This window comes from Lissotriton vulgaris, chromosome 5 (genome assembly GCF_964263255.1).
Source record: "Lissotriton vulgaris chromosome 5, aLisVul1.2, whole genome shotgun sequence".
In the NCBI taxonomy this organism is placed as follows: Eukaryota; Metazoa; Chordata; class Amphibia; order Caudata; family Salamandridae; genus Lissotriton; species Lissotriton vulgaris.
In genome coordinates this window covers 652,563,276-652,590,397 of record NC_141693.1, presented here as the reverse complement: position 1 = coordinate 652,590,397, position 27,122 = coordinate 652,563,276, and the positions used below count along the sequence as shown (strand labels likewise).

At 44.7% G+C, this 27,122-nt stretch overlaps 1 long non-coding RNA gene across 1 annotated transcript in view; it reads left to right on the top strand.

Annotated features, from left to right (window-relative positions):
• Positions 1-26,823, top strand: part of LOC147711362 (uncharacterized) — a 35,125-nt gene extending 8,302 nt beyond the window's left edge. Inside the window, exons 2-3 of the long non-coding RNA XR_015295694.1 lie at positions 7,898-7,978; positions 25,469-26,823. This is a non-coding gene — a long non-coding RNA (uncharacterized LOC147711362). The remainder of the gene's footprint in view (positions 1-7,897; positions 7,979-25,468) is intronic.
• The last annotated feature ends 299 nt before the right edge of the window (positions 26,824-27,122 follow it).

Here is a 27,122-nt window from a genome sequence, read left to right as displayed (position 1 = left end):
AATTGAGGCCACTGTTAAGCCATTATGAGGCACCCACTCCTGAGGAAAATGCATAGTTAATGAGAGGCTTAATCTGCTTCTGCCATCCAGTGCCACATATTTTTCTCTTTGTATTTTGTGTCTTGTACTACACGCTTCTTTGCTTTTTGTGAGGGTGGATATCATGGGGAACCACTCTTACGCTACTCAACCTGCTCTGCTCCTCACCCACGCCCCCTTCAGTGCTGAGTGGGAGCCAGTAGTTAATTTCACTATACTGATCCTCATGAGCAAGAAGCAGGTAGGTCAGTGTGTGCACCGCTCCCCCCGTCTCGAGCTTAGGGAGTGAGAGCTGCACATCGTAATGCAGATGGGCTTTGCTGGGCCTTCCTTTGCTTCTGCCCACCCATAATGTATCAGCTCAGTGGGATGTCTTCGTTGTGCTGCCACTGGGGAAATGGGGTACCTCTGAGTCCATCAGCATTCGGTTAAGGGGGCCCCATGCACACCCGCTCCCCCTAACAAAAGAAAGAAATATCTCTGGACCAAACCCAGGCCCTGGTCTACTCCTGGGGTAATTAAATGAAGTTGCAGCAGAGCCACATACACTCTCTTGCTCTTTTTAGGCATGTTTGAATGGGAAAATCTTCCTGGACCCAAAATTAGGTCCCCATTGGGCTGTTTGTCTTAATCCTAGACTCATTTTTCTTCTCTAGTCACCAGGATCATTTGCACTGTGCAAAAAAGCTGATTTAACAGTCTCCTTGTGACAGTCCTTTCCTCTGCTTTGCTCTCCACAGTCCCAATTAGCTCCTGGCCATCCTGCAGGGCACCTGGGGTGTAGCGAAGCCCAAGTCTTCCCCAAAAGTGGTCCTCAGTGCCACTACCCATCTGGTCCTGGGAGTCAGATGTAGGCAAAGTCCTTAGTCCATCAGGGGCATTAGGTGGCTTCTCCTTCCACTATCCATGATTCTGGTGTCACCATCCAGGTCCAGTGTCTTGCTGACCAGAAAAATGAAGGTGATTGGAGAGGTTTAATCTTGTGACTGAAGCTGATTTCTTTTTCCAGATACTATGGGGAGGGAGATGGCATAGTTAGAAATGTGTGTTTTAGAATGTATTTGCAGCTACTTCTATGTGTTCGGGGAAACAGTGATTCAAACATAGAGGAACAAGAAGAGAAAATAACGTATAAACCTTTTTAAAAGCAAAAAGTCTTTGTATGTTGGACCATCTTCATTGGATTGACATGAAAATCGACTCACCTAAATGACATCACACACTCTTTGAGCTCAATTTTATCACAATAGATGACTTCATATGAACTTTCACCCTATATCTAATAATGTGATGCCATAGACCTTGACCCTGATATCACAAGAACTGATGTCACTGAACCATAGTGTGTACCTCAAAGAGAAAATGTATTGCTAAATGCTAAGAAGAGTCACAAATAAGAGATTGGAAAAACAATACTGGTCATGTCCTTGGATACAATCCATATGGACCATGAAGAATATGAATTATCTTATTGGCTTGATTTACTCTTATTATTGTTAACACGTTTTGACTTCAAAGCAACTATCACACTCATGTAGCATAGAGGTGATTTTTCTTCCCACACATCATTAGGTGCAGTCTTGAGATAACTTTAGCTTTTCTGTCATCTTCATGTAATACAAAAAAATACATACTTTGAGGAGCCTTGGCTTAACTCTCTTCAACCAATGCTCTATTCAGAACTCATTTGTGTTTTGCTTCCGCCCATTACAGCTTAAGGCATAGAGCAGCCAGTCAACCCACTTTCATCCACTGACTGCCTAGTTCTGAGAATGTAATACATGGATATTTAAGAAAGACAATTTGAATGTTCTGGGTATTTGGTGTGTACATTTCAAGGAATGGAATAAATGCACATTCTCCACTTTTAAAATGTGAACTGTAAAACTAAGGGGCATATGTACAAGCTCCTATCGCCACCACAACGTCACCTATAGTGATGTTGTGGTGGCAATCGGTGGCAATAGGGGCTGCGACTTATGTACAAGGCAACGTTAAGGCACTTAACGTGGCTTAACGCTGCCTTGTAGATAAGGCACCCTTTCATGCTATGGTTAGCATGAAAGGGGTGGGCAATGGGTGTTGCGGTGGGCGTGCCACAGCAACACCCATTCATTTGATGCTGCCCCTATGTACAAGGGTGGCGTACATAGGAGGCAAAAAACACAGTTGATGGACAGAATGTAGAACAATGTCATACATTCACCCCAGTACAGAGATCTGGGCCTAAATCCATCGTTTTTTTGCATTCCACACCACCCCAGTTCAGACAGGGCCATATGCAAATCAGTCTGACCCTGTGCCTCATGGGAACAGTCCAGCCCGAACTGCCAAGCCATGCCTTCCCTGGACCGGAAACAAGCTTCCGAGGACCGGTATGTCACTTCTTCCCATGTAAAGAGTGATGCACCGGCAGCACAAGGTACATGTAAACTAGGCCCTTAATTTGTTGAAAAAGCAAGAGGATAGTTGGTAGAAAATGGCACAGTGCAGTACTGCATGCAATGTGCAATTTTTACAATAATATGGCGCAACCCAGTGTTTCCCTTTGTGCCAAAACAGTTGCCTAGTGCGAACACAGGCACCCTTGCACCATGGGCAAGGGAGCCTGTGTTGCTGGGATGATTCCCTGCAAGGTAGTAACCCTTGTACCATGGTGCAAGGGCGTCTATGTTGCAGGGATGATTGTTTATGTGCAGGAAGGGACATCTTGCTGCCCATTAACTACCTTGATGATTCCCTCTTTCCTCAGCACATATACAAAGAGCAAAAATGAGGAGAAATAAAAGTATTTCTCTCCATTGGCCATTCTAACACCTGCTATTCAGTGGCGTTACTTTTTGACTCTGCATCATATTTACAGAACCTTGTAAATCTCGGGCAGTGTCAAAAAGCCATGAGTGTTGCAGTGGAACTCCACAGCAACACCCATTGCACTCCCTGTTCACGCAGATACCAGAGTGAAAGCTGACGATAATTGCAAAGTGGCGTAAAGCCACACAAAGTGGCTTAACGCCGCTTTGGAGCAGGGCATTGTGCCACCAGAACATCAAAAATTAACAAAACTGAAAATACTGTTGTACAATAGAAGATCTTGATATTGTTGCTGTGCCATAGCTGCACTAAAGTATCATTGCATGTATATTTAAATTCAATAAATACGTTTTTTTTTTAAAAAGTGAAGCTCCGGTGGCGTAATACCCTTGTAAATATGCACCTCAGTTCATTCTTTTTTTGTCATTACAACAGTTTTATGAATAATGTAAACTCTGCCCTTTTTCCGACAAAGGGAAATCAGTCAAGATTTTCTTATTTGGTAATATCTTTATTACACGTGTAAACTAATTTATCAGCCTCAGATGTCTCAAAAGGTTTGCAAAGGATTCACCATCTGTTTCTTTATGTTTTATTCATGTGCAAAAAACTTTATATAATACAGACTCGGGTGCAGTAAATATAAGAAAAAAACGTCAATAGTCTTGTTTCATAAGATTAAAAGCAACTTCTGCGATCAAAATTATATAAAGCCCTTAACAGACCCTGCTATGTTAGCAAAAGGCAAGTATAATAGCACCCAGAAGCGCTACAAGAAAAGAAGCAAGAATGCAATTTGGTAATACACACAAAGAAACCTTTGGGAAGGAACTAAGAAATGAGAGAGGAAGGGAAATGAAAGAGAAGAGCGGCAGAATGGTGAAATTCCTTCAAAAAGAGATTGAACAAGGCGAATGAGAATAACTTCCCTCTGGCACATGCCCTTCCCCCGGGGAAATTTAAATAGTGAAAATTACCAACAATTATGCAAAAATGAATTGATTCATTTTTCATGCAAACCTCACACCATCTGTCCCTTGTTTGCATAGATGCTCATATTAGCATGGGTTAATCTGATTTAGAAAGTGCTGATGAAGTCAATAATAAGTAGTCAGATTCAGACTGCAGAGAAAGCATAACACAAGAACAGACTTCATAATGCAACATCGAATACATAACATAGTAGCTCAAGAGAACAAGCATTGGAAGAGCTAATAGGTCTTGCCTGCATTTTCAGTTATACTTCTGACTTGGACCAACTATTGATAAATGCTTAACCACACACACACATGCACGCACACAGCACACACTCACACGCCACACACACACCTGTGACCTTATCTGAAGTGCTACCCGCGTGAAGTATACAGTCATTTTCCCATGGACCTATGAGTGGACAACTGGTGGGGAGATGAAGCAAGCTGACAGTTCAAGCTCTGGACCCAGAGTTCTGTTTGCACAGTCGCTCGTACATAAGGATTTTTGTTCTACTTCAATTTCCGAAGCATGACCTCTGGGCGACAGAGATCAAAAGAGAGTGGACATATTGGAATGTACAAAGGTTAGCGAAGATAAACGATCATATGAGGAAATGCTGCTTTTTTGCTGGTGAGCACCATAAGCAATTCTCACGGGGTAGGACTCTTGACGATAATTTCTCCCTAGGATAGTCACTCCCAGATGCACATCTACCCATAGTGGGCATATAACGTGCAATTCATCTCACCATACCCTGCCCCCCTTATGCCCCCCCACAAAAGGTACCATACAAAGTGGCTGGTCTTCACTTCGTAGTCTTTATTAATTCTCTCAGATAACGCCCTCTTTATTTGTTGATACATTGTCTTCATTAGACCAACTTTATTAAAACAATCCAACACACATTGATAAACATAGGGTTGTGCAGTATTAGTTTGCACCACAGGTTACAATTGTATTTACAATTCAGGATCTCCAGATCCACTCTGGATGTGGGTTGTACCAGCAGGCCACAACCCACCTCCATTGCTTCCAATCCATTCCAGTTAACTACCCGTCGTCCACCCCCTAGAGGCGGCCACCTGGTACTGCTTTGCGCATTTCCTTGCCCCAGCTTTCCCCAAATTGCTTCTTCCAAGCACCGGCATCTCGGGTAGGGCCGGAGAGTCCAGGACCACCAGCAGGATGGCCCCCTCTCCCGCCAGCTCGGAGCCCGATTGACTGCCCTCCTTGATCCAGGATGAGCCAGTCCCCGCCAAAAAGGAGTCCCCGACATTTTTCTTGGCCAGGACCCCGCCACAGGGCGAGGAGCCAACTGGCACTCTCGCCCTCCCCCCAGTAGCTACTTCCTTTCCAGATCTGGTGCTAAGGCCCCCTATTTATTGTGGATGGCCCCATATTTAGTGTGGATGGATGATGCCAACCCTACATTCCTTATCACAGGAGACTCCTGCAAATAACCATTTTGATTCTTGCCCCAATCTACTTTTTAGAAGGAGACTTGATTCCTAATGTTCAGGAAAAATGGATATTATCATCTGCCCCAATGTATTAGGGTAAGTGGATAATAACTAGGGGGCATATTACCAAGGAATAGCGAAAAGTATCGCAAAATGCACTTAGCGCATTTTTTTTATCGCTGCCTATCGCTGGATATGTTAGCGAAGAAAGCATGCTATTCGCAACGTTTTTCTCCATTGTGCTAAAATATCCAGCGATAGCGACGAAATGCGTGAATATAGCTGAGAATACAGTGATATTCACACATTAGCGACGAAATGCTCTTAGCCATGTTATCCACCTCCCGTTGGATAACATGGCTAAGAATTGGTCTGGGCAGGTGTTAGTATTTGGAGATATTCGCGCTTAGCGTGAATATTTCCAACGCCACGCCTGCCTTGCTAATAGGCGATAGCACATTAGCCACTGCTTTCAGTCGCTAACTGGTTTGGTACGCCCACTTTGCATGTCATTAGCGATAAACATCGCTGACATGCAAAAATGGCCCCAAACCGCTCGCTATCACCTAAACACTGTCGCTAACATCAGTTAGCGACAGTTTGCTAATAGGGCGGTAGAATTATCGCCGCTTAGCAGCCGAAAACGGCCGCTAAATCAGCGATATTTGCCTATCGCCCCCCTTGGTAATATGCCCCTAGGTTCATCTTCAAAATGCCTCCAAGCGTGTAGCTGTTCTCTTGAGCAAATTTGTTGCCCTCGCCAAACAGAAAGTTAGCACAAAAATTCTGCTTGCTTCCAAGGGATTGTAAATTTGCAAATGTACTTTTCAGACTCCTCTTGCTGTGCAACTCTCCTAGGCTCCACTTTTCCAAAGCTTTTCACTCTCTGTCTAATGCCAGGTTAATCCTTCCCAATAAGGAAATGCTGTGCCTAATTGTTTTCAAATAATGCTCATGTATAACCTGCTTTTAAATAAAACAAAAGCTATGTTTCGCTCACACATGAGCGGTCTACATGAGCCCCCTCGCGGCCATCGCACGCCAGCACAACCTCAACATAATCTCCTATGCCGACGACACCCAGCTGATCCTCTCCCTGACCAACGACCCCGCCGCCGCCAGAGCCAACCTGCACGAAGGGATGAAAGAGGTAGCCGAGTGGATGACGACCAGCCGCCTGAAACTGAACTCGGACAAGACGGAGGTCCTCATCCTGGGCTCCTCACCCTCCGCCTGGGACGACTCCTGGTGGCCTCCCGCCCTGGGCACCGCACCCAAACCGACAGACCATGCACGCAACCTGGGCTTCATCCTGGACTCCTCCCTCTCCATGACCAGGCAAGTCAACAACGTCTCCTCGGCGTGCTTCAACATCCTACGCATGCTACGGAAGATCTTCTGGTGGATCCCCACCGAGACCAGGAAGACCGTCACCCAGGCCCTCGTCACCAGCCGACTGGACTACGGCAACGCCCTCTACGCCGGTACCACCGCCAAGCTCCAGAAGAGACTCCAGCGGATCCAGAACGCCTCAGCCAGACTCATCCTCGACATCCCACGAACCAGCCACATCTCCGGACATCTGAGAGACCTTCACTGGCTCCCCGTCAGCAAAAGAATCACCTTCCGCCTCCTCACCCACGCACACAAAGCCCTACACGACCAAGGCCCGAGCTACCTCAACAGCCGAGTCAACTTCTACGCTCCCAAACGCCACCTCCGATCAGCCAACCACGCCCTCGCCGCCGTCCCCCGCATCCGAAGAGCGACGACAGGAGGAAGGTCCTTCTCCTACCTGGCCGCCAAGGCCTGGAACTCCCTCCCGACCGACCTGCGCCTGACCCAAGACCACCTCTCCTTCAGGCAGAAGCTGAAGACCTGGCTGTTCGAGCAGTAGCGGCACCCCCCCCCCCCACCCCCAGCGCCTTGAGACCCTACGGGTATGTAGCGCGCTCTATAAATGTCAGTGATTGATTGATTGATTGACAATTTGTGCTTCCTCAACAAAGACTGTACCTGACACCACTAGAGTCATGATATAACCAGACTCCCCAAAAATGAAGCTCGGTCTCTTCGTGCTAGAAATGGAACTGAAGAAAGGAAACACAGGACTTCTTCAACAGAGCTCTGTAGTCTGAGGCCAAAATAAATACATATGTTTGTATCCACACACCCGAGGAAGCTTCACAGGCGCTCCTTTAATGAGAGCATTTATTCACAACTCTCTGCTTTACTCATAAGGCTTTTCAGAATACAGGACGCATCTAACTTAATCCCAAAATCCAGCAATGCATCACAGTGTGATCTTTGTGAACCTCTTGCAAGTGCCTGGACTCGATCTCCGATCGACAGAGAGCCAGATCCGACTCCTATCTGGCACCTGATCTTTCGACTTTACTTCCTCTTGCACTGAGTGAAACAATAACCACAACTTGTTTCATAAACTAATTAATCAAAATGGGGTTTTCAAAGCATCAAATGAACTTCTCTTTTGAGGGTCAGGTTTCTGGGTCTTCTGCGCTGATCCCTGTCCACAATTGTACCTGTTTTACAAATCACATTTATTCATCCATTAATAAATGCAAATCGGATCTTTTCTTACCTAGAAAGTACAGCGGTACTTTTGAGTGCAAGAAGCCACTGGTAGCAGAAAATATGGACGTGCACTTCTACCCAGGAGGCTTAAGGTAAGTGGATAATTACTTCATTTTGAAAAGTAGCTCTTCTTCTTTGCCTCTGATTTGTTTGCCTGTACAAAACACACAATCAGCAAAAATATTTTGTATATCCAAAGGATTACAGGTGCTTAAATATCCGGGAAAGCTTGCGTTTAGAGCATGGTGGGCGTGCTAGTTGTGGAAGTGCTGGGAAGTCTCTTAAGAACATTTGGGCGCACGCATTAAAAACAAAAATGAACACTGACAGCAATGCATAGTTGGCCAATAAATGCAAGATCAGCAGAACTAGGCACTGATCAGAATTCACTCTTCCGCCATACAGCAGGGCACCATGCCAGAGACATCGCACGGAGAAGGTAGGACAGAGAAGCACACTTTGCAGCCTGTTCACTATGTAGCTTTTATGTGACTTGAGGTGCTGAGGAAATAAAATCATAAAAACACTACTGATTCCGGACAGAGCCAATGGTAATGCTAACGAAGAGTGCATGCCACCCACTACCATTACGTTTAAATGTGACTCACAGTGCTGATAGAATAATAGATGTAAACACAGAAAATATTATGAAAGAAAAGTTTGCTGGTATCAAGAAGGTAATTAATCATGGCGCAAATGTATGTGTTAGACCTGTCAGTCTTAGCTTGGTCTTCCCTGACCTTTCTGCCTCACTCCTCCATTTTTGCTGATCTCGTTGTTGGAGGCCTTAGGACTCTGAAGTTTACACTGCTAACCAGTGTTAAAGTGCATGTGCTCCCCCATTTAAACATGTTAAATTGGCCACCCAAGTGGTGCATTTAATTTACTTGTAAGCCCAAGTAAAGTGGTACCAAATGTTCATCAATGCTGACTGCTTTCTGATAAGTTACCTGTTGGTTAAGCACAGGTTAATTTGGGGTTTGCTTGTGACTTCACCCTGACAGGAATTGTGGTTTCTGCTTGAGGTGCGTTTCAGCCCCTCAACCAGTAACCCAATTTCCTACACTGTGGCCTGAACACAATGTCAGGCGAGCTTCCTTCTGCCCAACATAGTTGAGGGAAAGGAACTGCCCGACCATGGGTCGGCAGATCCACAATCCCAATTAGAATGCAACCGCACGGACACTTCCATTTTTCAATGGGAGCTTGTGCTGCGGGCTGAAAATGCCCGTCGCACAAACTCACATTGAAAAATGGAAGTTTGTGAACAACCATGCACCTTGTGGCAGGCACGTCATGGTGCCTGCCACACGGTGCTGGGATATTGAGGCTGGATGCAGAGGGCCAAGGGGGAAGGGAGCCCTGCTAGGGCTCCCCAATGTCGCTTTCCGACAGCCTCACCCTTTGCTGGCGGAAACTGGCATCATAATCCTGATGGTTTAAACGCCATCCTTAAGGGATTATGGTGCCTTTCCTACTGACTGACAGGCTCAAGTCGGAATCATTTTGGATCCCCTGCACGTTTAAACTCCGACCGTGGTCACCCTAATACAATGGTTGGACTTTAAACCTACCACGTCGGGCGGTAAGCCTCTGACCGCTGGTCGGAGGTTTTCCGCCCTGCCATCGTAACTGGGCCCTTAGTATCCACAAAATACTGTCGAGTAGTACTAAAATCTGTATACAAAACCAGGAAGATAATAAATCAAGGAACTAAAACAAACATGAAAATTGATGATGTAGGAAGACCCAAAGTAAGTTGTTGTGTACTCAACACAATATTAATTCAGCAAATGATAACCTTGTGTTATGTTCCATGCATTTTCATCTCGAGCAACTTTCTCTGCTCACTGAATCACAATCACGTCAACCCCTTATGAATGGAACTACACTGGCTCTCCTTATGGTTCGTAACATCTTCAGAATCACCTGCATCACCACCACCCGAGAGAGGGAGGACTAGCATCCCACATGTGAAACAATATTACCAGGCCACCAAGCTGCGATATATGGTTGAGTGGAGTAGAGAAGAACACTGGAAAACATTGGTACAGGTGACAGGTATCCTTATATGGAAGGTACCATGGTAAGACACATGGACCACTTGCCTTGACATCTACTTTTATACCTCCAATCTAGCTGGGGTGTACACCTCCCCAGTGACCACAGCCTCTCCTGCAGTCTGGGACACAGTGACCACTAAAAAACAGCTCACCTCTTTTCCATCTTCTCTAACCACTATTATCTTGAACCTTGACTTCTCTACCACAATTAACTCGGAGGAGTTTAGGATCTGGCAGTAAGCTGGTTATATGTCAGATATTTGACACCAAAGGCATCTCCCCTTTTAATCAACTGAAAGTAGAATAAGAAAGCATGCATTAAAACAATATCAGGCACTGGCTGTAAGCAAAATGCAGAAACCTCTGGTGAGCAGACATTGGACCAAGTATAGGAAGTGGCTACTTTCAAAACAAGCATTTGGGACCAGGGACCAGGGTTCAATTCCCGACGCGGCAGGGTCGTGGACCAGGGTCAGAGGACTTGATAATTCTCATCTCGGTGCCTACTCTAACCAGGGATCACACTCGGCAACTTTGGGCATTAGCTTGCCTCATCTCCACAACAGCCCCCCACATACGCCGGGGATGCCTGGTTTCACCTTGGAGATACCCAGTAGGGACCATCTCACAGGGAAAGCCAGGACGGGTTCCCCAGCAGTCTACTGCACAGAGATACTCCTTCGGGAGTCGATTCTAGCACATTACAAACCCACAATTAATTAATTAATATGCAATGCAATAGGTGTCGCATTTACAAGAGTTAGAGATATTGGCATTGCAATAGCTTAAACTCTCGCAAATGTAATACAACGGTGTGCGTGTAGTGGCCAGGACCTTGATAAATGAGTACTTTGTCTGAAAGGATAATTGTCAAAATATAATAACTAACAAACATCAAACTACAATCAAAACATTTATTTACTGACAGGTCAATAATAGGCCTATAGATATTTAAAAACAAATCATTTTTATTACATTATAAAAAGAATTGGCGTACAAATATTGGGAAGTACAAATATTTATCTTGTTTTCATGAGGTGTAGCTTTGGTAGTTGCTGTAAACCTCCTTTTCAAGATGGCTGTTTCGTTTATCTGCACCATGGCCAGTATTGACTTGCCGCCTATGCCACCACCCGAACGGACAAGTGGGAAGTCTAGGTAGATTGATAAGCAGTGTGGTCACTCGTATCTACTCTACCAACCTTTGCGTGACATTAACCACAGAAATGTTTGTGATAATGAACACAAGTAAATCAAGTACAAGTACAAAAACAAGTAAAACACAAGTAAGGGGTGGAGACAAGGCAAGGACAGCGGGAGGGGGAGAAGGCACGGGAAGGAAAGAGTGCTCATGCAACACTTGAAGTAAATGGGCCAGGAGCCATGGAAGGATGTAAATGACAACATGGCCGTCATAAGAAGGGACTAACAGTCTATAAACCAATTAGAAGGCAGAATTTAGAAAGGACAAAGACACAAGCCAATGAAAAAGTGGGTGGGCGAGTTGGCATGGCTTCTCCCCCGTACTCTACTACCACAGATCAACCCCAGAGCAGCGCTTGCGCGCTGGCTTAGGGCTCGACCTACAAATGACAAGCATTTTATATCTGAGTTATACACCACAGTGACACAAGCTTCCCCCTAAGAAAATTCCACAGGGCAGAGGAGGTGAGAGCTAGAATGTAACTTTTCGGATAATGAGTGAGCTGATATCTTTCATAGAGAACGAACCATAGCTAGGTCAGCAGCTGGAAGGGAAGCCATGGTGAAAATCATCACCAACTGGTACCTGATCACGCCCAGGATATTAACCTGGATTCAAGAAATGCCTGTAACTGTTGGAGTGGATACTGAAGCATGGGGTCCCTGGTGCATTTGACCTGGAAATTTTGCACTCTACCTCGCAATTGGACTCAGGTGCAAGACGATATTCAGAGACTTTATAAGGCATGGGCAAAGTGGGTCCTGCCCAGGGCCAAAGCCTTTCACAGGCCCCCCCCTATAGAGCCAGCTCTGTCCTTGCTCTGAATACCGTGAACAATTCTTAACAGCTTGTTTAAAGTACCGTTTTCCTCTAATGTATTTTTAACATGGGTGACGTATTGGAGTCTATTACAGACATTTGACTGAGAGACGTTTGTTTTTCGGTACCATGCAACAGCCACAAAAACAGTGTCTTTTAGAGCAAAACGGGACCGCACATATGAGAAATGGCAGGGGGTCACAAAGATTATTAGCAATAATAATAATGAGCTGATGTTGAATTATAACATTGAAAACGCACATCACTATCCCTGAATATTAGATGTTAATACATTTAGAATTTGGACAAATGTGCCTGTGTCATGTCAGTGACCTGGTCAAACAGGACATGAAAAAGCTGAAATTGGATCATGAATTCAAAGCTGTCACGAACAGGGACCCCCAAAATACGGCTGGGCAAGGGCTCCCGAAATCCTTAGGATGTCCCTGATGATATTGACACAATCTGCACTGCTCAAATCCTACCGTTCTCAGCATATGCCCTGACAGGCCTGCCCAACTCACAAACTTTCCCACCACGCACTATAATTGGCTGACCTGGGGAGTTTACCTCTTGCCAGCCTCCCGGTGGTAGGCATGGTTGTGTTTTTCTTTTTCTTTTTTTTTCTTCTTCTCGCCTCTACTGTATTCGATTAAAATGAGAACCAATAAGCACAGCTGATCCACAAAAGAAGCTGTGTCATTTCCATATCCTTCACAATGAACTCCCTACATATCTAGCTGATAAGCTCAAATCGTATTTGGCTCTTGTCGCTCCCACAGCCAGAATGCTTTCTTAAATGTACAGGGAAGTGCAGAAAAGTAAATTCAAGGCAGCAGGACTTCTACATCAAAGCACCCAGGATCTGAAACAACATGTCACCAACTATCAGGACTGTAACAGAAGCTACTCCAACTTACGAAGCAGTTGAAAATGGGGAAACATCATTTACCACGAAGGACTTACCATGCATAACGTTTACCACGGGTCACTCACCACGCAAACGTCTTTTGAACGCGGGTGCCTTCAACGACCGTCTTTACCACGCGAGTGGTATTCCTTCTGCCTTTACGATCTGCGTGGGCTTGGGGGGCAGAGGGGGGTAGGGGGGGAGCTGGAGGGGCTGTGGGGGGGGGGAAACAAGCGGATATTAATAAAAAAATTAGAAGAAAACTTTAAAAAAACGCTCTACAAGGCCTCAAAACGAACACGGAAAGAGCCTCACCGTCATAACAGAAGTCCTTTATCAGTTTTGATAGACGTGTTTTGACGCTTGTTTCTGTGGTCGGTGGATGAAAGGGCTGATGGTGAAAGACGCACAGGGGACAGAAAAGAATCTAAACTTTGATAATAAAGGTATTAAGGGGCATTATGAAAAAAAGAAAAAGAAAATGTAAGGGAATCTGTTGTTTTTTATTGTTTAAAACATCGATCTTTTTCCTTCGTACTGCATGTAACCTATCACTATCATTATGTAAATTTCAATGGGACGTGAGATGTGCGGGATGTTTCGTAACGTGATTATTGCGGTGTAAAAACATGTGTAGTAAAATGCTGCGTGGAAAAGACACATGCGAACTAAAATTCGCATGGTAATGCCATGCGTGGAACTTGTAATCGTGGAAAAATCATATATTCTTGAAAATGCACCTCTGCAAAGAATATTACATCACAATGCATTAATGTTCCCAGTACCCAGCTTCCTCTCCTTTCACTATGTGAGCGTATCTCTTCCTTTGACTTTATATGGTACTTCACTGCCATTTGGCTAGGTTAACTCAGCAAGTGCAGGAGCTTCTACTTATAAAAGAGGTCTGTTTACCTGCACACCACTTGATTTATAACCCTGTGCTCCGCGTACGTAGGTGTCATGACTGGAAAGTAGTCATGTTATGTTTATGTGGTATTCATACAGTGCCTACTGCTATGGGTCTGAGGCTCTGAAAAGCAATAAGGAGTACATTATAATATTATTGCATTCATATAGTATTGATTCCAGTGGCAGGGAATGTTAAAAGGCTGAGTTTACTCTGCTAGGATTTGAACTTGTGATTGCATGTTAAATAGGCATCTCAGAAGCATTCACATCATCTAATGAGCTAGGTTACCTTCTACGTGCCATGTAGCATTTTGGCCTACATTTATAACACCTACATAAAGAATGTACACAATGGTGCAAGGGTGCCTTCGTTGCGGGGAAGATTATTTTTGTACAGGAAGGGAAACCTTTCTGTACAAAAATAATCACAAGAGGCTTTTCCTCTTTCAATGTGTGCTGTAGAATGCAGCACACATAGAAAAAGGAAATACGATGAGAAATAAAGACATTTCTCCCTGTTGTGCCTCCCTTACGCCTCCCCTGGGGAGGCGTAAGCTTTTGGCACTGCTTCAGAGTTACGATTTCTCGTAAATCTGGGGCAGTGTCAAAAGGCCATGGATGTTGCTGGGAACGCCCCCAGCAACACCCATTGCACGCCCCTTTAACGCAGAACCAAAGGTCGACGCAGCATTTCGGTGTCTTGAAAGGATAGGTACACCTTCTTCGGGAATCGCTGTACTAGGAAGAGATGACAGGGAGGGACAGTTTTTATCAAGATAAACCGACATAAGGAAGCATAAAACAAGACGCTTTCAGCCGATACAAGGAGAACAGATAAATAGTTCCCCCAGACCCCACGAGGGGATCCGAGAAACTTGCTCTAAGCAAGGTTGTATGTGAATACATTATCCATACGGTGGTCATCCCTGGTACAGCGAACCTATCCAGTTTATATAATCACTTGGACCCAGGTGAAATTATTTGTAATAATCAACAAAGCAGATAATATGCAACAAATGGAATAAGAAACTGTTGGTATTAAAGGTAGCCTGCAACTACCAGACTCGCTCATAATTTGAGTGATTTTAAAAACCGTCCTGAAGAAGGTGTACCTATCCTTTCAAGACACCGAAACGCTGCGTCGACCTTTGGTTTTTAAAGTATTTGTGTATATGATTGTGCAATAATAAATTTTATGTATTGTAATTAAAAATTCTTTTTAATAAACTGTTACATTTTACCACATATGCCACAGTATTGTTTTCGTAATGCCACAAGACTTGTATATGACAGTGAGTACCCAACATAACTGATGCTCAGCTATTGGTCAGCTGAGTCTTATTGCTGTTTAGTAATAATAGGGTTGTGCTTTGAGTTGTGGTGTGTCTCACTAGATTAGTAGTGACAAGGGACACTTCGACATAAGGGACAACCTTAAACTTAGGGACTGTTTTTCCTTTTTTAAGACTGAAGATGTTACAACATTCCCCTCGGAAGAACCTTTGCTAAACGTTTCAGCACAAACAAAAGCTTTTGAACATTCTTTAAAAATATCATTCCCCTTTTTTATCATTACTTCCAATTCTAAAAGTCCCAGGTTTAGTCCTTTAATTTGCTCATCCAAGTCCTTCTTAGATCTAAAGACCAAAAGATCATTCACTTGCTCCTGCATGGAGTGTAGTGTGGATTTAAAAATATCTGCTACTATCAATTCAAGAGACTCTATCATACTGTCAGATCCAACACATTGCACGGTTGATACCACTTCTGTTTGGGTACCAAATGATCTACATTTAAGTGTACAGTTACCAGTTTGGAACGTCTTTGAGACCACTTGTTTTGCATTTGGCTCCACCACACTTTTACTATTATATGTTCTTTTCCTCTGTTGAGTAATTTTTGGCTTGGGTTTTTCCTGACATCCTTTGCGAGCCCCTCTTTGCCTGGTCATCATTGGTGGGGTCAAGGAAACATCAGAGTCAAACTGTGATATTTGTGATATTTGGGCCAGATGTATATCCATGTCCTCAGGTGTCGCAAGTGATGGTACTATTACTGGCAATGATTTACAGGCTGATTGGGATACAGTCACAAAACCTGGGGAAATGTGTGCCAAATGCGACAACAGAGTAGATGGATCCATAGACATCCTTGTCTCTACACGTGCAATTTCATTGCTAATAAGCGACTCCATCCGTAGGAAAAAAACATCCAAGGTCCCACTTAAACATTTCCTTGACTCCTGAGGGCCAGAAGTTGTGAATTCGTCAGGCATATCACTAGCCATCTACAAGGATAATGGGGGCCTGCACTCACTGTAATGCCACTAGACAAATAGTTGCTTATCACCCGTTAAACACCTGTAAGGAAAACGACAGTACCTGATGTTTAAACCAAGGGGGATAGCCCAGCCCGGCCTCGTCCTCCCCGGATTGCCACAGACGGCCCGACCTTTGCCCGGGCTTAGCCCGGCGTCACCCGCGCGCTTCCCGCGACGCGGAAACCCTGCCCTCCTTTGAAGCGCCGCCTGGCGCGAACTCAGCGTGGGGGCGGCGTCAGCCGCGAGGAGCGCTGGGAAATGTGGCCTGTACCCCTCGGCGGCCGTTCAAGGTGGCAGAATGCAACAACGGTGGGGGAGACCAGCTGCGGGCAGTTGTGTGTGTCCTCGCAATGGCAGGAGGTCCCCGATATGGCAGAGGGTCCCAGGTAACACAAAGGTCCGTTTTGTAAAGAAGCATATCTTTCATAGAGAACGAACAATAGCAAGGTCAGCAGCTGGAAGGGAAGCCATGGTGAAAACCACTACCAACTGGTACCTGACCACGCCCAGGATATTAACCTAGATTCAAGAAATGTCTGTGACTGTTGGAGTGGATACTGAAGCCTGGGGTCCCTGGTGCATTTGACCTGGAAATGTTGCACTCTATCTCGCAATTGGACTCAGGTGCAAGACGATATTCAGAGACGTTTTAAGGCATGGGCAAAGTGGGTCCTGCCCAGGCCAAAGCCTTTCACAGGCCCCCACCTATAGAGCCAGCTCTGTCCTTGCTCTGAATACCTTGAACAATTCTTAACAGCTTGTTTTAAGTACCGTTTTCCTCTAATGTATTTTTAAGATGGGTGATGTATTGGAGTCTATTGAAGACTTTGATTGAGAGATGTTTGTTTTTCGATACCATGCAACAGCCACAAAAACAGTGTCTTTTAGAGCAAAACAGGACCTCACATATGAGAAATGGCAGGGGGTCACAAAGATTATTAGCAATAATATTGATGAGCTGATGTTGAATTATAACATTAAAAACACATATCACTATCCCTGAATATTAGATGTTAATACATTTAGAATTTTGACCAATGTGCCTGTGCCATGTCAGTGACCTGGTCAAAGAGGACATGAAATAGCTGAAAATGGATCATGAATTCAAAGCTGTCACGAACAGGGGCCCCCAAAAAACGCCTGGGCAATGGCCCCCAAAATCCTTAGGATGTCCCTGATGATATTGACATAATCTGCACTACTCCAATCCTACTGTTATCAGCATATGCCCTGATAGGCCTGCCCAACTCACAAACTTTCCCACCATGCACTATAATTGGCTGACCTGGGGAGTTTACCTCTTGCCAGCCTCCCGGTGGTAGGCATGGTTGTGTTTTTCTTTTTCTTTTTTTTTCTTCTTCTCGCCTCTACTGTATTTGATTAAAATGAGAACCAATAAGCACAGCTGATCCACAAAAGAAGCTGTGTCATTTCCATATCCTTCACAATGAACTCCCTACATATCTAGCTGATAAGCTCAAATCGTATTTGGCTCTTGTCGCTCCCACAGCCAGAATGCCTTCTTAAATGTACGGGGAAGTGCAGAAAAGAAAATACAAGGCAGCAGGACTTCTACATCAATAAACCCAGGATCTGAAAGAACATGTCACTAACTATCAGGACTGTAACAGAAGCTACTCCAACTTAGGAAGCAGTTGAAAATGCACCTCTGCAAAGAATACTACATCACAATGCATTAATGTTCCCAGTACCCAGCTCCCTCTCCTTTCACTATGTGAGCGTATCTTTTCCTTTGACTTTATATGGTACTTCACTGCCATTTGGCTAGGTTAACTCAGCAAGTGCAGGAGCTTCTACTTATAAAAGAGGTCTGTTTACCTGCACACCACTTGATTTATAACCCTGTGCTCCTCGTACGTAGGTGTCATGACTGGAAAGTAGTCATGTTATGTTAATGTGGTATTCATACAGTGCCTACTGCTATGGGTCTGAGGCTCTGAAAAGCAATAAGGAGTACATTATAATATTATTGCATTCATATAGTATTGATTCCAGTGGCAGGGAATGTTAAAAGGCTGAGTTTACTCTGCTAGGATTTGAACTTGTGATTGCATGTTAAATAGACATCTCAGAAGCATTCACATCATCTAATGAGCTAGGTTACCTTCTACGTGCCATGTAGCATTTTGGCCTACATTTATAACACCTACATAAAGAATGTACTCATAACCAAATAGTGTATCTCTTTACTGTGCATTCTCTAAATAAAAAATACACATGCACATAAAGGATTTGCAATTTACATGACAAGAAATGTATTTTTGGAGGCTAAAATCGAACTATCCCTGCTTTAGATTTCGGTTTTCCATGTGTTGCCTTTAAGAAATCAAAGAACTCAGGACCTGATTTAGATCTTGGTGGTCTTACCGCTCTCCCACTGAGACGGCGGTTCCTAGTATTCCACCAAGTCGACGGCTTTTCACCCACCATATTTAGATGCATGCAGGCTGCCTCGCTGTTCGAGTCGACAGAGTGCAACCTGCCGCGTTCACTGCACGCTGCCGCTGACATGGTCTGGGACTGCCGGCCACCCCCGCCTTAACATGCAAACAATAATTGTCAATAACTTATTAATCAGTCAAGCAACAGAATTCTTTGGAAGGCAGGGGGTCTCGCGACCCCCCCCCGGCCGTATTTATTAAAATATGAAAACAAATTAAAATGAATAAAATAACATTATTTACATATTTATTAAATGCAAAATTCAGACATTAGATTTACAGCGAGTTAGACAGGTATGATGGGCTAACCTTAACAAATTTCTAATACAGCGTGTTACCTACCCAAATCTAACATCCTACATATCAATTTTGCATTTTAATAATTTCTGGTCCTACGGCAAGGTCGTTAACCGGTGTCAGATCCTTTCCCCAGCCTCGCCCTCACGTCTGAGTGCGCATGCGCGATAAGGGCCCGGTTACCGGGAGAGTTCGTCCTTCTCCTGGTTACCCTCGTACGCTCCGTGAACTCCACTTAACCAAAAAGGAGGGCCCTTACTCTCGCGCCATTTGCTGACGTCATAGAGTATGTGCGGGGTGGCTACCAACCCAGGAAAGCGTGACTCCCTCCCCCGCACCCTCCCAAACAAGCGGATATCCTGCCCCTGAAGTTCCAGGAGAGGCCAGTAGCCCCTCCCCCTGGGCACGGACGATCTGGATGGGGCAAGACTGCTGGATATTACATCTCCGCTTGGCCTGACACCGTTTGTGTCGGGGCCTACACATGAGAAAGGGCATACCCTTGATCAAGTGTTTTCCTCTGTCCCCATTGTCGACATTGAAACATGGCCTGTGCTCTGGTCTGATCATAGGCTGATCGGGTTCTATGTGTTAGAGAATGGGCGGTTCGACACCTGCGCCCCCATGGTACCCAGATTGGCCTCGAGAGCGTTGCATAGTATGGCGCCTGCTATGCTTGAGCAGGCGCTCACGGAACATCCCTGCTCTCTCTCGGGGGATCCGGAAAGAGACACGGAGGCCCTGCAGCTATGGCTGACTGAGAGATTAGATGACCTTGCCCCCAAGGTAACCCCCCGGTCCTCGGCGAAACGGCAATCTGCGCCTTGGTTTACAGAGGCGCTACATGTGGCTCGTAGCCAATGTAAGGTCGCTGAGCGGGCCTGGCGCCATCAATATGATGGGGAGGCCAAACTCGCTTATAGGGCGGCGGTGAAGGCCTATCATCGTGATGTTCTTGGTGCCAAGCGGGAATACCTTGCCAGGAGGATCGAGGCATCGGCAAACTCTTGTAAGGAGATCTTCACGATTGTGAAGGAGTTCACGTCTCCTACGTCCTATTCATCTCCGCCGGTATTACCTGATGTGTGGGCGCGTGATCTTGCCACTTTCTTTACCGACAAGATTAAGGCTATTCAGGCCTCCTTCTCGGAAAGCACGGAGGAGGGTTGTTGTGATCTCGGGGTAGGACCTGGGACATCGGCCATGCCTATGGCTATCCTGGAGGACTTTCCACCTGTCTCCAGCGACATGTCCCGGACCTTGTTGGCCAGTCTTAAATCTGGTTCCCCACTGGACCCCTGCCCCGCCAAATTCTTGGCTGGAATGGCGGCAGTGGTGAATCCCCTGGTCAACCCGATCCTCAATGCTTCCTTGAGTGCGGGGAGTGTCCCATCCGCCTGGAAAAGGGCAATGGTGATCCCCCTCCTGAAAAAGCCTGGTCTTGATGCCGAGGCTTTGGCCAATTACAGGCCAATCTCTCTTCTCCTGGCTTTGGCCAAGATCACCGAAAAACATGTTCATGGCGTCTTGTCGAACTTCCTGGAGGCTAACAATCTGCTCCATCCATCCCAATCTGGTTTCCGTCCGAACTTCAGCACGGAAACAGCGTTGGTGGAGGTCTCTGAGATCATCAGGGAGACCTTGGATGGGGGTGGCAAGGCCATGCTAGTCATGTTGGACCTGTCGGCGGCCTTCGACACCGTTCCCCATAAGGCACTGCTTGCCAGGCTCTATGACATCGGCCTAAGGGGGACGGTGCTCAGATGGTTTACATCTTTCCTGGAGGGCCGCCGCCAGACGGTCTGGGTTTCCCAGAGCTCCGCCGAGATGTCGCCATTGGGTGTTGGGGTTCCACAGGGCTCGGTCTTGAGCCCGACATTATTTAACATCTTTATGTCCCCTCTGGCGGCCGAGGTGGAGGCTTACGGAGCCCAGATCGTGTCCTATGCCGATGACACACAACTCCTCTTCACATGTGAAAAAGATCAGACATTTGACGGGGAGAGAATCCGGGACTGCCTGGACAGGGTCTTCAGCTGGTTTCAGCAAAACTGTCTGAAGGCCAACTCCAGCAAGTCGGAGGTTCTGTTTTTCGGCTGTGCCTCCGATCCCGAGTGGCGGCAGTGGTGGCCGGCCGCCATGTGTCCTCCGGCACAATCATCCTTGGTTGCCAAGAACTTGGGTGTTAAGCTTGACAATAAACTCTCTCTGAAAACGCACATCCTTGGCCTGTCCGGCACCTGTTTCGGCATCCTCAGAATGCTCCGCAAGTTTCTACCCCTTCTGTCTGCGGAGCACAGACGGATTACGGTGCAGGCGCTCATCGGATCCAGGCTAGATTACGCTAACGCCCTTTTCTTAGGCCTCCCGGATTATCTGGTTCAGCGTCTGCAGGTGGCACAGAACTCGGCAGCCCGGGCAATCTTTGGTCTGCATAGACGAGCACGGGCTTCGGTGTTGCTGCAGACGCTCCATTGGCTTCCTATCCGGAAGCGGATTGTCTTTAAATCCTTGACGCTGGTGCACAAGGCTCTGTTTGGCTCAGGAGCAGGATACCTGAAGAAAAGACTAGCTTTCTATCGCCCAGCTCGTTCATTGCGTTCAGAATCCCTGTTCACTGCGGTGGTCCCACGCGTGAGGAAGGCCCGTATTGGGGGGCGTTCTTTTAGCCTTAAGGCCTCCCAGCTGTGGAATGCGCTTCCGTTGGCACTCCGCAGCACTCCCAACCTGCTTCAATTCAGGAAGAATTTGAAGACTTGGCTTTTTAATCATTCTGTTTAGGTGGGTTTTTCTTTCTCTCTTTTGTTTCCCTGGGGTTCTGTCTTATTTGTTATGTTGATTTGACACTGTAAGTTGCCTGTGGAAAGCGCCGGGACACTCTTTTAGAGTAGCCGTGCGCTATAAAAATGCACTGTAACATAACATAACATAACAACCCCATTCGCTAATGGTGCCACCCCCTAAGCACCTTAAATTGCTGCTCACCGATTATGACCTTACCGCCTGACCCACCTAATAAATACGCCAATTATAACCTATGAAGGGAAAAAAGGCCTAAGGAAAAACAATCAATGAATACGCATCAACACAACCAATTAAGCACATTACCATTAACATTGCCTGTACAAGGGAAAAAGGCCTGAGGAAGAAAATCACATCCATAATTACAGCATTGAAAATTATCACCGGGGATACCTACCAATGTCCCTACTTGAATTCTGCTAACAGGGATGGAGGGTGGGGAAAATTACGAGCCCCACAGCGGGGCGAGGAGCGAGCCTGGGAAGCGCGGGCAAAAAGAGGGTGCTTCCCGCGCTCCCCAGGCTCTTAAATCCCCCTTGCCTTGGTCCCGCCCCCTTGACCCGGAAGTGCTCAAACTGCTTCCGGGTCAACGGCGGGACCCATCCACCAATCGGGGCGGGTGAGGGGGCTGGGCTCAGCCATGTGTGCGTGGGGGCCGAGCGGCCCCCCCTTTCCTTGCTACTCAGTCGCCTTTAGTGTGGCGGGTTCCCGCTGTGCGTATTTAATTTCACAGTTGTGCTGGCGGTTTACTAGTGATGAGAGGTTTAAATTAAATGACGGAAATTAATAGACTTTGCACTAAAATATAGATTTCAAACGTCATTTATTACACAGTTCGGGACTACAAAATCCATTGTGCAACTTTAAAGCACAAGAAAAACGAATCCAAACCTTACTAGTCAGTTTTGTTAATTGATTCTATATCCTGATGAACATCAATGCCACTCAAGCAATCCAAAACTGAGCAGCCATGACATTGAAGCAAGCATGCATATGCAATGAAAGAAACTTCAAGAACCATTTAAGGCAAGTTAAACTATTACAAACAAAAGAAATCACTGAGTAAAAACGTCGCCTTGAACAGAAGTGCGTTGTAAATAGACAGCACTGCACGAGCTGCAGATTTGTAAACCGAGAACAAGCCGCTTGGTTGTATCACAAGCCTGTGTACCCAACCTACCTCTTACAAATGGATTTCATTTCCTAGGCGCACAGTAGAAGCAGAAAGGATGGAAGGCAAATGCAGAATAACAGTGCTCTTTAATCAAAAGGTGAGTGAAAGTTGAAATACTGATTTTTCCCAAACTGTTTGTGTCATGTATATTACAGTACCCTTTGTAGCGATACCCGACATTGGAAAATTCCATTCTGATATGACTAGAGGTATGAGACTAAATCAATGAAAGAGTGGAGTTGAGTAATATGGTTAATCTAAAATCAAAACTTCCTAACAAACACCTGTTTAATTTACTTATAACAGAAATGACAGAGTCAAGGTCCTGAGGAGAACCCCTGGAACAGTTAGGGGCTTGAAACGCATTGACCCATGCCTTTGGGAAAGAACAGTCACATTAATAGTGTCTGAGAGAGATCCAGAATTGTAGATACTCTCCCTTTGACAACATTCAGAGTCAGCGAGCCCAGGGCAATACATGTTGGCAAGACACAATATACATAATATAAAGTAAACAAACCGCCTAGTGTTAATGTGCTAATGAAAGACTGGTCAAAGAAAGGCCACATATTTGATGTTTCTCATGTATACGAATATGTCAGTAGGTCATTATATGTTGTTTGGTAATTCATGTAAATATAAATGTGGTTAAATGTATGTTTGTATTTTGTGTTTTCAAAACTAAGTGTTGCCCTTGAGACATGCGTTAATGAAAAAACATTTTTCTGAAAAAGAAAAATAGAAAAGTGAAATAAACCACAAGGGCTAATGAAATCAGAAGATTGGTACCCTTATTTTTGAACAACCAAAAAACATGGCAACTAGATACCTGTTAGTTTCCACAATAGAAGGGGTTCAATCTAGTTTGTGCAAGGACCCAAGCTTTCCTTCCATTAACAGGCGGTTTACTAGCGGCGGTTCCCAGACAGGGTAAGTCTACTGCGATATGCACTTAACAATGCACCATCGTTGTGGCCATTGGAAGGATGCTAGTAGAACACATCTGATGTCTATTGGCCAAATAGAAACACCTGCATACCACACTATAAAATACACCCCATTTCAGACCATGATCCTCTGCCATTCCAGCCCCACCACGTCTTTTGCTACAAGAGGCTTTGCCAGTCAAGTGAGGGTTTTTTACCTCCCTCTCTCCCTTTATCCCCTTTCATTTAGTACCTTGTAGACAATAATTGAGTTTAATCTTATTTTTTGCACAATGCCATCCCCAAAGAATCCAGATTTTACTGCGGGCGAATTGTCAGTCATTGTGGATGAAATCCTAAGAGTAGAGCCACAATCGTTTGGAGCCTAAGTACAAAATACACCTCTATCCCAGAAAAGGAAAATGTTCTTGCAGAATAGTCAACAGAGTGCTGTAGCAAACAACCTGTGCACACAGAAGGAAATCAGAAAGAGGTGGAACGATCTGTGGGGGATGGTGCGTTTCCTGGCCTCTAAACATCTTGTGGAGGCCCAGAATGATAGGGGGTGGTTCTCTTAGGCCCCCAAATATCATTCACGCCCTGGGAGGAGAAGGTCTTGCAGATCCTACATTCTGAAGGCTTGAGAGGAATATCTGGTGCAATGGAGTCTGGTAAGTTACACTTTGTAAATCGCACTAAACATCAATGTCCTGTGTGTTCTCAAGTCAGGGGTAGCCAGTGTGTCCTGCACATATTTTCCTAACATACAAACCTCAACGTATCAGTGTTCTATGGTTTGGATTGTTTGTGTGAATGTATTGTGTTACACCTAAAATTACAGGTGTCAATCTCCATTACATTTCACATGATGATATGGTGCCTGTAAGTGTTTGAACACCAAACTACCCATTACCCATATGTGTGCTAAAATGTAAGGGTCTGGCTCATTTCCACTGAATATTTTTTACAGGTATATTTCAGTAACCATTTTGCAAGTGTTGGGAAGTTATCATTGAAATGACTCCAACAATCATGATGCCCTGTTTTCGGTTTCTCAAAATGATAGTGCTATGCCATGTTGCTCATTCTCTCCTTCATAACAAATTTCAACATATGGTAAAGTGTCATGTAGTGACCAAACACTTTTCAATTATCTTTTCTGAAAATGAGTTGTGTTGTTTTCTGAATGTTGTTCTATTCTTCCTAACCATTTGTATTGATGTCATGAGTTTCACTAATCAAACCATGTTGACCCAAAAATTGGCAGGCATGCAAATTACTATGCTGAATATAAGTGGTACTTTAAAAAATGAACACTGCACTTTTCACATGATAATTAATGCTAAACATCCATCCATCCAAGTAGTGGAAATGTCTGATTACAGACAGATAGGCCTTGGAATTGCCAATTACACAGGTCACCTCTCTACTGTGTTGGGCTGAATGTTTGGGAGATATTAGCTTTACTCCCTAATCACTTCATGAACATTTCAGGGCATCTTATTATCTGCTGATTTAAAGTTGTATTGTTTGAAATTGATGAAAGTTCGGGTAATATGTTTAATACCACTGGAAGCTATCATTACAATAACCTCTACCTATTTATCTTCTAGGTATCTACATTGTTTGTCTCTCTGAAGATTTGAATGTACAATACACAGTTTTACTAATAAGAATGTTCTCCATTTCTAAATAGGTCAAACAGGCCGAGCACGTGCGCAGGTTGCAGCCACTGAAAAAACCTTCACTCCAGCCCAGGATTGAACCTTCAGTTAGGACAGCAGTCCCTAGTGATCTGGTGGAGCTTGAGAAGCCTGGTACACCTGGTCGCTCTGGGCAAACAGGACTCAATGACCGAGTGGAATTTGCATGTTATTTATGATATACTACAGTTATTGCATTATGTTCAACTAAACCACTAAAGAACAAAGTAATGTTGAAATGTTTTTATGATGTATACATTACAGATGAGTTCAGCAACATATAATTATCACACACCACTATCCCAATCGCCTATACACATTCATAGAGATCCATTACAGTATATACCAACAATCAACTGGTTCCATAAACAATATTTAATGGGCAATCAAGCCCTATGGGTATGTACAATATCTCCTAATTAGACATCACAACAAGCACATACCAGCCACAAGGTTCATAGTCTAATGCCAGATATATTTCTCACTACAACGTGTGATTTTATGGACCACACATGAATATATACCATATGGTATTTAGATACAATGGTGATGATCGGTAGAAGCGATCGGTTACAAAACCCATTCCAAGATGGCTGCCACAGTTACCAAGCGATCACGTGACATAGAGTCCGTTTTCGAAATTAACTAACACATCAAACGCTGACCAGCATACAGACACCTCATACCGAAGAGGAAAGACACGGTATCGCTGCATTCACGCTACACCTAATTTGAGGTAAGCCTCCGTTGTGACCAAGAGTCAAAAACAACTCTAAACTGAACAGACTGTTTCATAGAGATTTATAAACTAACGAGGAGGAAAGTGATACGCGCAAATTGCATGTTATTGAAAACACTAAAGAAGAATGTGCCCTTTTTAAAAGTTGAAGAGCGAATGTTATCTCACAACGGCGTTTTACAACGGCGTTTTTAAATACCACCTCAAATCTAATTCCGTAAACCACAGTTTAAGGCTGAAACCTCGCTAATGAGGTTCATTGCAGCCTTACAACAGAGCAATAGTTTAACAGACACACGATTATACTACTCACAGATATATACTACAGAGCACACACATGACAACAGAAACAGTAATCATGAATAGCAAATTGGAAGAGCATCAAGAATTTAGATGTGATATTCTTTAGCATGTAACATGTATAAACAGATCAGGATATTGCTGACAAATGAATTATGAAAGAGGTATGATGCTTTACAGGTTGAAGAGTGGAAGTCATAAAAGTTTTGTTATGATTTTTGCTTTCATTCAGATTTCCCCTGAAGAAGTGCACAGAAAGTGCATGAAATGCATTGGTAATTTAATCTCTAAGGAGTAGGAAAAATACAAATGTAGCAATACAATGATGTTAAAAGAGAAAGAATTGAACAAATGATTCAAATGAAATAAATTTGACTGATCATTCAACAACAACTTTATTGTCCAATTTTTGATGCAACAATGGAATAAAATAAGTTAACGCTGACCGCGATCTTTTCGGAGTGCTCAGAGGGTCGATCCCTAGGATTAGGGATTACTTGAACAGTTCAAACGTTTCCAGTGACAGACCCTGTGTTAACACCAACACTTCCCACCCCTGTTGTGACACCTCAGCAACCCAAAGATCCCACTTCCTGTATTCCTCCCAC